Source organism: Lolium perenne, chromosome 2, assembly GCF_019359855.2.
Source record: "Lolium perenne isolate Kyuss_39 chromosome 2, Kyuss_2.0, whole genome shotgun sequence".
Taxonomy (NCBI): Eukaryota; Viridiplantae; Streptophyta; class Magnoliopsida; order Poales; family Poaceae; genus Lolium; species Lolium perenne.
Window position 1 is genome coordinate 45,926,646 of NC_067245.2, and position 12,109 is coordinate 45,938,754.

The following is a 12,109-nucleotide window of genomic DNA, read 5'->3' on the forward strand; positions in this document are numbered from 1 at the left end:
TCAAATACTTGTGAACTAAAATTTGGCTTTATGCAAATTAAACTAGAGCATAGCACCCCTTACAAAAATTGTAGCACTTACATTAGTGTTAGTTTGCAAGTACTTAAAGTACTTACGGTTTTGTCCCTGGCTATTCAAATGGCCAGAGTATGAAGATGAACAGAACTACCAAGGAGATGACCAGCAGGACGCCTACGACAACTAGGAGTTTTCTGACGTCAAGCGTTGGCCTGTGGACTAGAGAGTCCCTTTATATTTACGCTTCCGCTATGAACTTGTGTTTGTTCGTTGATCGATAGATCAACTATTTGTGTAATATGGATCATGTGATTTGAGTTGTAAGACAATATGGTTTGTAATAAATGATGACTATGATATTCGACTATTATGCCTCGCAACAACATTATCCTGGGATTGCGATGAATGACATAATAGGCATCTGGACTTAAAAATCCGGGTGTTGACAAGTTGGTATCAGAGCCATTGTTTGACCTTAGGAAACCCTAGTTAGAATGGGCGTTCATAAAAACCTAACTTGGAAATCAAAATGAAGAGAATATTTATGAAAAAAAATTACTCACCCTCTTGTCTTTGAGGCTTTTTCGAAATTTGATGAATCATGCTCTTTCTTATTTGAATCTACTTAAAATTTTGCCACACTTGTTCACTCTCTAACTTACTCCTCCAAATTCACTTTCAGATGGAGCCGAATGCACCCATCAACTCCAAGTTTTATCAACTTGGGAACGGAGGGAGTTTGATCTTCAAGCACTGATGACCCACAAGTATAGGGGGTGTATCGTAGTATTTTCGATAAGTAAGAATGTCGATCCCAACGAGGAGCAGAAGGTGTTGACAAGCAGTTTCGATGAAGGATTCACTGTAAATGCTCACAGACAAGTATTCAGGGGGTTTTGATGTAACAGTTGAATAAAGTACGAGTAAGTAAAGTGCGAGAGTAACAATTGCAGCGAGTGGCCCAATCCTTTTTAGCACAAAGGACAAGCCGGTTTGTTTACTTATAATGACCAAATATTCTCGAGGACACATGGGATTTTAGTCTAGTGCTTTCGCTACATACGGCTAAATAATCTTCATTGTTATGATAAGTGTTGTGTGGGTGAACCTATGCTAATGTACCGCCCTTCCTAGGACTAATACATACTTGTGATTATACCCCTTGCAAGCATCTGCAACTACAAGAAAGTAATTAAGAATAAATCTAACCACAGCCTTAAACTCTGAGATCCTGCGATCCCTCCTGCATCGATATACCAACGGGGGTTTAGGTTTCTGTCATTCTGACAACCCCGCAATTGGCAAACGAGTACAAGATGCATTCCCCTAGGCCCATAAATGGTGAAGTGTCATGTAGTCGACGTTCACATGACACCACTAGAAGAATAACACCACAACTTAAATATCATACCATTGAATATTACTCAACCATAGTTCACTACTAACATTTAGACTTCACCCATGTCCTCAAGAACTAAACGAACTACTCACAAGACATCATATGGAACATGATCAGAGGTGATATGATAATGAATAACAATCTGAACATAAACCTTGGTTCAATGGTCTCACTCAATAGCATCAACAACAAGTAGAAATAGATACCGGGAGAGTTTCCCCTATCAAACAATCAAGATCAAACCCAAATTGCTACAGCGGTGACGTGGTGCTGCGGTGGAGATGGCGGTGATGATGGTGGAGATGATGATGATGGTGATGGAGATGATGTCCAGCTCGATGGCGGTGACGATGGTGTCGATTTCCCCCTCCGGGAGGGAATTTCCCCGGCGGATTCCTGCCCGCCGGAGAGCTCTTTTCTCTCTGGTGTTCTCTGCCCCGCAGAGGCGGCTGTAACTCTTCGCGAGGTACCCTCTGTGGCTTAGGTCTTCGGGACGAAGGGTTTCGCGAAGAAAAGGAGGCGAAAGGGGCTGTGGGGCCCCCACACCACATGGTGGCGCGGCCAGGCGATGGGCCGCGCCGCCCTATGTTGTGGGCCCACCCTGGGTCCACCTGACTCCTCCTTCTGGCTTCCTTCGTCATCTTGAAAAATAAGATTTTTGGTATAATTTCCTTCCACAGTTGATCTTCCGAAATATTGCGTTCTGACGGTGCTTTTTCCAGCAGAATCCTGGCTCCGGTGCTTGATCCTCCAATAATGATGAAACATGCAAAATAGATGAAATAACATAAGTATTGTGTTTCAATATGAAATATATCAATGAATAACAGCAAATTATGATATAAAATAGTGATGCAAATTGGACGTATCAACTCCCCCCAAGCTTAGACTTCGCTTGTCCCCAAGCGAAACTGAGCTCGATAAACAGGACCACATGTTTATGGAGTGAAGAGTCGATAAATAAAATACGGACAAGAAGCATCATATTCAATCGCACAAGACATTATAGTAGTCAACTTCCTCATATAACTCAACTTGAAACAAGTATAAGGTAATCACAAATAAAGGTGCATAAGAAATCATAATTGGTGATGGCAAACTTCGTTCTTGGTCAGAGAACAATTAACAGATTATACTTATCTCATTGAGCAGCGCTCTCATGTTAAAGTTTATAAGGCACAACTTTCATACTCAATCATAATGGTCTCTTCATGATCATTGATAACTTGCAAAGCTATATTCATTCAGATAAAACTTGTACTAAACAAGGAAGAATAAAAGACATGGCGAAGCAAATCATAATATAATGGTTTGATCACAACTACTCAAATGCTTGCTTGAGATGGAGGGAAATAGGTTTACTGACTCAACATAAAGTAAAAGACAGGCCCTTCGCAGAGGGAAGCAGGGATTAAATCATGTGCTAGAGCTTTTTCAGTTTTGAAATCATATAAAGAGAATAAAAGTAGCATTTTGAGAGGTGTCTGTTGTTGTCAACGACTGGTAGCGGGTACTCTAACCCTCTTGCCAGACAAACTTCAAAGAGCGGCTCCCATTTTATTTTTATTTTGTGTGGCACTCCTTCCAACCTTTCTTTCACAAACCATGGCTAACCGAATCCTCGGGTGCCTGCCAACAATCTCATACCATGAAGGAGTGCCTTTTTAGTTTAATTAGTTTGGGACTGGGAATCCCATTGCCAGCTCTTTTTGCAAAATTATTGGATAAGCGGATGAAGCCACTAGTCCATTGGTGAAAGTTGCCCAACAAGATTGAAAGATAAAACACCACATACTTCCTCATGAGCTATAAAACATTAACACAAATAAGAGATACTAAGTTTTGAATTGTTTAAAGGTAGCACATGAAGTATTTACTTGGAATGGCAGAAAATACCATGTAGTAGGTAGATATGGTGGACACAAATGGCATAGGTTTGGGCTAAGGTTTGGATGCACGAGAAGTATTCCCTCTCGGTACAGGTCTTTGGCTAGCAAGGTTAATTAGCAAGCATAAGAGTCGAGGGAAACAAACAAATATACATATGATAGAAACAATCATGCATCTTCCTTGCAAGCACAAACAGTTTTAACTTCAGAACAATAAGCTATGAGCTAACAAGAAAGAAAGACAATGAAACATCTACATGTATTTCTCTTTTCTACTTAAACCTCAAAGTGTTGTTGCTATTGACCAATGCTAAGTTTGCCAAAACCAAATAGATTTATTCAATGCTCCCAAAGTGATACCAATACTAACAACAAGATAAATCATATAATAGAGATTGCAAACTAAAATAAGGTGTGCAATATGTAAATGATAAGACTTCTCATTAATATTCCATAACTATAACTCACACCAAGGGATACATAGATAACCAACTAAAGGAGAGATACTTCCAAACTGCAACCCATCTTATATGATAACTTCCCTACTCATGATATGACACTACTTGACAATAAAAAGTAAAAGGTAGTGATGATGTGATACCGCGACACTCCCCCAAGCTTGGAACAAACCAAGGGGATGCCAATACCGATGATGAATTACTCCTTTGGTGATGATGGTGATGAACTCCTCCCGCGCTTCTTACAGATCTCCTTCAGCTTCAGTTTCCTTCCCTCCTGCAGTGTTAGAACGATCTATATCCCACTGGCTAGGCAATGCTGCCTTTGGAGTCCCTTCAATTTGATTATTGAAAATTAGATTGTGGAAGGGATGGTGAATGCCTGATAGAGATGTTTTCGGAGCTAGGTAATGACGTGGAACCGCTCCTCCAGTGCGAATTCTTGCGCTCTTGTTTGCACTAAAAGGGTTGTCCACCACCTTGATGCTTGCGATGGTAGCACGCAGGTGTGCGCGCGAATCTTCCTCCTCCTCTTCTTCATCCTCTTCCTTTACATCCTTGTCTTCCTCTTTCCACCCAAGATCTCGATCATCTTCATCCGGAAACTCCTTGCCCTTGTTCTTGGAGACCATGGTGCTTCTAAACTGAAAACAGATCCTGGCAGAAACAGCTCGAAACAAAACACGTCGAGAAAACGATATACGGACCTCCAGGGGTCCGGGGGATTATATAGCAAAAAATTTCTCGACAAAAGGAAAGTACCAGATCGAACCAGAGTCGGAAAGGGGCGACGAGGCGGCCAAACCATAGGTCGGCGCGGCCTGTGTCAGGCCGCGCCGCCCTATGGTGGCACCCCCTCGTGCGTCCTTTCCACTCCGTTTCGAGCTCGTAATTTTTCATATTTTCCAAAAACAGCAAAAATATTGTTCGGAAAGTAAATTGCGTACTTTTCATTACCAGTACTATTACCTATTCAAAGTCGAGTTCTGGCGGACTGTCAATTTTCCCTTTGATGAAAGCCTCCGGTGTTTCCACTTGAATAATATCAACATCAACATTATAAGAATCACCTGAGATATAATGCTTGAGTCTTTGTCCATTCACCACTTGCGTAGCATTGCCTTGGAGAGAGCTAATTTTGATTGCTCCTGAACGATACACCTCCTCGACAACATATGGTCCTTCCCATTTCGAGAGTAATTTCCCTGCAAAGAATCTGAGACGAGACCGATACAATAGGACTTTATCCCCAATATTAAATTCTCTTTTGATAATCCTTCTATCATGCCATTTTTTAACTTTCTCTTTAAAGAGTTTAGCATTTTCATAAGCTTCACTTCTCCATTCATCTAGAGAACTCAATTGCAACAACCTCTTATTACCGGCAAGTTTAGGATCTTTATTTAATTCTCTAACAGCCCAATAAGCTTTGTGCTCTAGTTCTAAAGGTAAATGACAAGCTTTCCCATAAACCATTTTATAAGGTGACATTCCCATGGGATTTTTATAAGCAGTTCTATAAGCCCATAGTGCATCCTTCAATTTACTAGCCCAATTCTTTCTAGTTTTATTAACGGTCTTTCCCAAAATAGATTTAATCTCTCTATTTGATAATTCTACTTGACCACTAGTTTGAGGATGATAAGCAGAAGCAATTCTATGATTAATACCATACTTAGCAAGAGTTTTTCTAAAACCTCCATGAATAAAATGAGAACCTCCATCAGTCATAATATATCTAGGCACTCCAAATCTAGGAAAAATAATGTCTAGAAGCATTCTTAAAGAGGTCTCACCATCAGCACTTTTTGTAGGTATGGCTTCCACCCATTTAGTAACATAATCAACAGCAACAAGTATATGAGTGTTACCTTCTGAAGACGGGAAAGGTCCCATGAAGTCAAATCCCCAACAATCAAACGGTTCAATAACAAGAGTATAATTCATAGGCATTTCATTACGTCTGGAGATATTACCAACCCTTTGGCATTCATCACAAGATAAAATAAACTTTCTCGCATCCTTGAAGAGGGCTGGCCAATAAAAACCTGATTGTAGAACCTTTTGCGCGGTTCTTTCTCCGGCGTGATGTCCTCCATAAGCACTACCATGACATTTACTCAATATCTCTTGTTGTTCATATTCGGGAACACATCTTCGCATAATACCATCCACTCCTTCTTTATATAAGTGTGGGTCATCCCAGAAATAATGCCTCAAGTCATAAAAGAATTTCCTCCTTTGCTGAGCTGAAAAGGTTGGAGGCAAGTACTTGGAAACAATAAAGTTAGCATAATCAGCATACCAAGGACTGTCTCGCGAGCTCACCTTTATTACAGCCAATTGTTCATTTGGAAAACTATCATTAACAGGAACAGGATCATAAGCAATATTTTCCAATCTAGACAAATTATCAGCAACAGGATTATCGGCACCTTTCCTATCTACAATATGTAAATCAAATTCTTGCAAAAGAAGTACCCATCTAATAAGCCTCGGCTTAGCATCTTTCTTTGTCATAAGGTATCTAATTGCAGCATGATCAGTATGAATCGTAACTTTTGAATCAACAATGTAAGATCAAAATTTATCGCAAGCAAAGACTACAGCTAATAATTCTTTTTCAGTTGTAGCATAATTTCTTTGAGCAGCATCAAGAGTTTTACTAGCATAATGAATAAAATTCAGTTTTTTATCTACTCGCTGTCCAAGAACAGCGCCTACAGCAAAATCACTAGCATCGCACATAATTTCAAATGGTAAGTTCCAATCAGGAGGTTCAACTATAGGAGCAGTTGTTAAGGCTTTCTTTAAAGTTTCAAAAGCTTCCTTACAATCATCGTCAAAAACAAAAGGTACGTCTTTTTGAAGAAGATTAGTAAGAGGTTTTGAAATCTTGGAGAAATCTTTAATAAATCTCCTATAAAACCCAGCATGACCAAGAACACTACGAATACCTTTAACATCCCTCGGATAGGGCATCTTCTCAATTGCTTCAACTTTAGCTCTATCAACTTCAATACCTCTCTCAGAAATTTTATGTCCCAATACAATTCCTTCATTAACCATAAAGTGGCATTTCTCCCAATTAAGAACAAGGTTAGTTTCTTCACATCTCTGCAAAACTTTATCAAGGTTTCGCAAGCAACTATCAAAAGAATTCCCATAGACGGAAAAATCATCCATGAATACTTCCACAATACTCTCACAAAAGCCATGAAAAATAGCAGACATGCATCTTTGAAAAGTAGCAGGAGCATTACATAAACCAAAAGGCATGTGTCTATAAGCATAAGTTCCATAGGGACAAGTAAAAGTGGTTTTCTCTTGATCTTTAGCTTTAATAGCAATTTGTGAAAACCCAGAATAACCATCAAGAAACAAAAATGAGTATTTTTAGACAATCTTTCTAGCATTTGATCAATAAATGGTAAAGGGTAATGATCTTTCTTAGTAACTTTATTAACTTTTCGAAAATCAATGCACATTCTATACCCTACAACTACTCTTTGAGGGATGAGCTCATCATTATCATTAGGCACAACAGTCATTCCTCCTTTCTTGGGAACGCAATGCACAGGACTAACCCATCTACTATCAGCAATAGGATATATAATACCAGCTTCAAGAAGTCTTAATACCTCATTCCTTACCACTTCCTTCATCTTCGGAATTAGATGACGCTGATGTTCAACAACAGGCTTTGCATCATCTTCCATATTAATAGCATGTTGGCAAATAGAAGGAGAAATCCCTTTCAAATCATCAAGAGTGTAGCCAATAGCGCATCGGTGTTTCTTCAATATTTCCAATAGCCTTTCTTCCTCAATCTCTGAAAGCTTAGAACTAATAATAACAGGATATATTTTCTTATCATCAATATGAGCATATTTAAGATTATCAGGCAAAGGCTTTAAATCAAAGACAGGATCTTCCTTTGGTGGCGGTGTTGTACCCAGATCTTCCACCGGTAAATCATGCTTAAGAATAGGTTGGCGAAGAAAAATTTCCTCAAGCTCATCTCTTTCTTTCCTAAAAACTTCACTCTCGCTATCCTCCAAATGTTGCTGCAAAGGATTATTAGGAACAAGAACAATAGATGCACACTGCTCCATTTTAAAATCATCACTAGGCAAATCAGCTTTATAAGGAGTTTTGGTAAATTTAGAGAAGTTAAAGTCATAAGATTCACCAGCAAATTTAGTCAAAATTTTCTCTTTCTTGCAATCTATAATAGCTCCACAAGTATTTAGAAAAGGTCTACCAAAAATAATAGGACAATAATCACTAGCAGCAGAACCAAGTACCAAAAAGTCAGCAGGATATTTAATCTTACCGCATAAAACTTCCACATCTCGAACAATACCAATTGGAGAAATAGTTTCTCTATTAGCCAGCTGAATAACCACATCAATATCTTCAAGTTCACAAGAATCAATTTTGTGCATAATCTCCGTGTAAAGCTCATAAGGAATAGCACTAACACTTGCACCAATATCACATAATCCATAATAGCAATGATCACCAATTCTAACAGATAGCATAGGAACACTAGCTTGTTTGGGTTTATTAGGATGTGAAACAATATTAGAAGCATCTTCACGTAAAAATAATATGACCATCCTCCACATTTTCAGTCACAAGATCTTTAACTATTGCAACGAGGTTCAACTTTTATTTGTTCTTCAGGTTCTACAGGTGTTTCTTTTCACTTTTATGAACCGCACTATTTATAACAGAGTACTCCTTCATTTTAGCAGGGAAAGGAGTTTTTTCAATATAAGCTTCAGGAATAACATGATCAGCAGTTTCAACTACAACGCATTTATTAATAGATGAATCAATTTTATCTTTATACGGTTCATGATACTTATCAAAATTCTTCTTTGGAAATTCATAATGAGAGGCAAAAGCTTTATAAAGATTTTCAGCAACTTGAGAATCAAGACCATATGTAGCACTCATATTACGAAATTTATCAGTATCCATAAAAGCTTCAATGCATTTATAATCATAAATTATACCTGATTCTCTGTCCTTGTCGTTCTCCCAACCTTCAGTATTTTCTTGGATCCGATCAAGAAGGTCCCTTTTAAACTCTTCTTTGTTGCGTGTAAATGATCAAGAACAAGAAGTATCCAGCAAGGTCTTGTCTTGAAAAGAAAGTCTTGCATAGAAATTATCAATAATAACATTACCAGGAAGCTCATGAATGGGGCATTTGAGAATTAAAGACTTCAATCTCCCCCAAGCTTGGGCAATACTCTCTCCATCATGAGGCCAAAAATTATATATGCGATTCCGATCCTTGTGAATTTCACTTGGAGGATAGAACTTAGAATAAATCCGGGGCACAATATCATTCCATTCAAGAGAATCCCCATTATCCAGTAATTTATACCAATGCGCCGCTTTACCAGACAGCGATAAAGAGAATAGTTTCTTCCTCACTTCATCCATAGCAATACCTACACACTTGAATAAACCGCATAATTCATGTAAGAACAATAAATGATCTCCAGGGTGGACAGTTCCATCCCCTTCATAGCGGTTATCCATAACACGTTCAATAATTTTCATAGGTATTTTATAAGGTATCACTTCCTCACCTGGCGCCTCATCCACTACCGTTGCAGTAGTAGTAGATTTCCCAAATAGAAATTGAAGAGAAGATCTCTCCATAATGACTTATAGCAGCAGGCAGAAATAAAATCAGCACAAACAGTAAAGGTTTTCCTTACCAATTCCACTTATCAATAGCGCTTCACTCCCCGGCAACGGCGCCAGAAAATAGTCTTGATGACCCACAAGTATAGGGGGTGTATCGTAGTATTTTCGATAAGTAAGAATGTCGATCCCAACGAGGAGCAGAAGGTGTTGACAAGCAGTTTCGATGAAGGATTCACTATAAATGCTCACACACAAGTATTCAGGGGGTTTTGATGTAACAGTTGAATAAAGTACGAGTAAGTAAAGTGCGAGAGTAACAATTGCAGCGAGTGGCCCAATCCTTTTTAGCACAAAGGACAAGCCGGTTTGTTTACTTATAATGACCAAACGTTCTCGAGGACACACGGGATTTTAGTCTAGTGCTTTCGCTACATACGGCTAAATAATCTTCATTGTTATGATAAGTGTTGTGTGGGTGAACCTATGCTAATGTACCGCCCTTCCTAGGACTAATACATACTTGTGATTATACCCCTTGCAAGCATCCGCAACTACAAGAAAGTAATTAAGAATAAATCTAACCACAGCCTTAAACTCTGAGATCCTGCGATCCCTCCTGCATCGATATACCAACGGGGGTTTAGGTTTCTGTCACTCCGGCAACCCCGCAATTGGCAAACGAGTACAAGATGCATTCCCCTAGGCCCATAAATGGTGAAGTGTCATGTAGTCGACGTTCACATGACACCACTAGAAGAATAACACCACAACTTAAATATCATACCATTGAATATTACTCAACCATAGTTCACTACTAACATTTAGACTTCACCCATGTCCTCAAGAACTAAACGAACTACTCACAAGACATCATATGGAACATGATCAGAGGTGATATGATAATGAATAACAATCTGAACATAAACCTTGGTTCAATGGTTTCACTCAATAGCATCAACAACAAGTAGAAATAGATACCGGGAGAGTTTCCCCTATCAAACAATCAAGATCAAACCCAAATTGCTACAGCGGTGACGTGGTGCTGCGGTGGAGATGGCGGTGATGATGGTGGAGATGATGATGATGGTGATGGAGATGATGTCCAGCTCGATGACGGTGACGATGGTGTCGATTTCCCCCTCCGGGAGGGAATTTCCCCGGCGGATTCCTGCCCGCCGGAGAGCTCTTTTCTCTCTGGTGTTCTCCGCCCCGCAGAGGCGGCTGTAACTCTTCGCGAGGTACCCTCTGTGGCTTAGGTCTTTGGGACGAAGGGTTTCGCGAAGAAAAGGAGGCGAAAGGGGCTGTGGGGCCCCCACACCACATGGTGGCGCGGCCAGGCCATGGGCCGCGCCGCCCTATGGTGTGGGCCCACCCTGGGTCCACCTGACTCCTCCTTCTGGCTTCCTTCGTCATCTTGAAAAATAAGATTTTTGGTATAATTTCCTTCCACAGTTGATCTTCCAAAATATTGCGTTCTGACGGTGCTTTTTCCAGCAGAATCCTGGCTCCGGTGCTTGATCCTCCAATAATGATGAAACATGCAAAATAGATGAAATAACATAAGTATTGTGTCTCAATATGAAATATATCAATGAATAACAGCAAATTATGATATAAAATAGTGATGCAAATTGGACGTATCAAGCACGACCTCGACGCTGTCTCAGACTTCCTTGGACGCCCGCACCCTGAGTTCCATGGGATTCAGGTGAACGACCAGGCTGGAGGCGAGTTGCAGTGGATCATCACCGCCGACTTAAGGGGCAAGATGGAGCCTCCCACCTCGGAGATGATCCTCTTCTCCTTCCGCGAGAGCAATTGGCTCGATGGACTTGCACGTTGGCTTCAGGAGGTACTTGCGCGCCTCTGTGGACAGAACATGGAGCGCCTACTTGCGTCTCGCTTCGCACATCTTGTGAGGCGTGATGCTATGGGAGTGCCTATGGGGCTGCAGCCGCACCCGGAGATGAGGCACCATGCTGAGCACCTGGACTTTATGCTGTACCACACTCAGAAGGAGTTAGACAACTCCCGTGCGTACACGAACCAGACTCACCTAGCACTGGCCACTCATGCCGATGCTATCAAGATGCTGTCCAAGGACCGCAACAAGCTTCGCCTGCAGCGTGCCAAGAGGGATGCTACTATTGTGCGCCTTCGCGCCCAGATCGCATCACTAGAGGCCACTGTCAAGGCCCAGGAGGATCAGCTGAGAGAGATGGAGGATGACGAGGCCGGCATCGACATTCGGGGAGGAGACACCTTCCTGAGTGACGACGACGACTATGAGGAGGACGAGTTCACTGAGGAGGAGGATTACGCGTTCCTGGAGCCAGGACCTGACGACGTCGTTCCCATCGACGTTGAGGATGAGGGTAGTTGCACTTGATCACTGATGTAGGTTTGAGTTGTATCACCGTCCCTTGTATCGTAGCATGAGAATGGTTCTTAAAACCATGGGAAGTGTTGGTATGTTAGTTGTAATGTGTTATGTGGAATGAACGAATGAATGTTTGTGTTTGTCATCAAAAGCATTCAAGTTTTACAAGTTTTGAACTCACTCAAAATAAACCATAGAAATTTCCCTCTTATCTTATAATCTTCTTTATATTCAGATGGCCCCTCCCAATCGCAACAACAATGACGCCATGATGCAACTGCTGCAAACCTTGCTA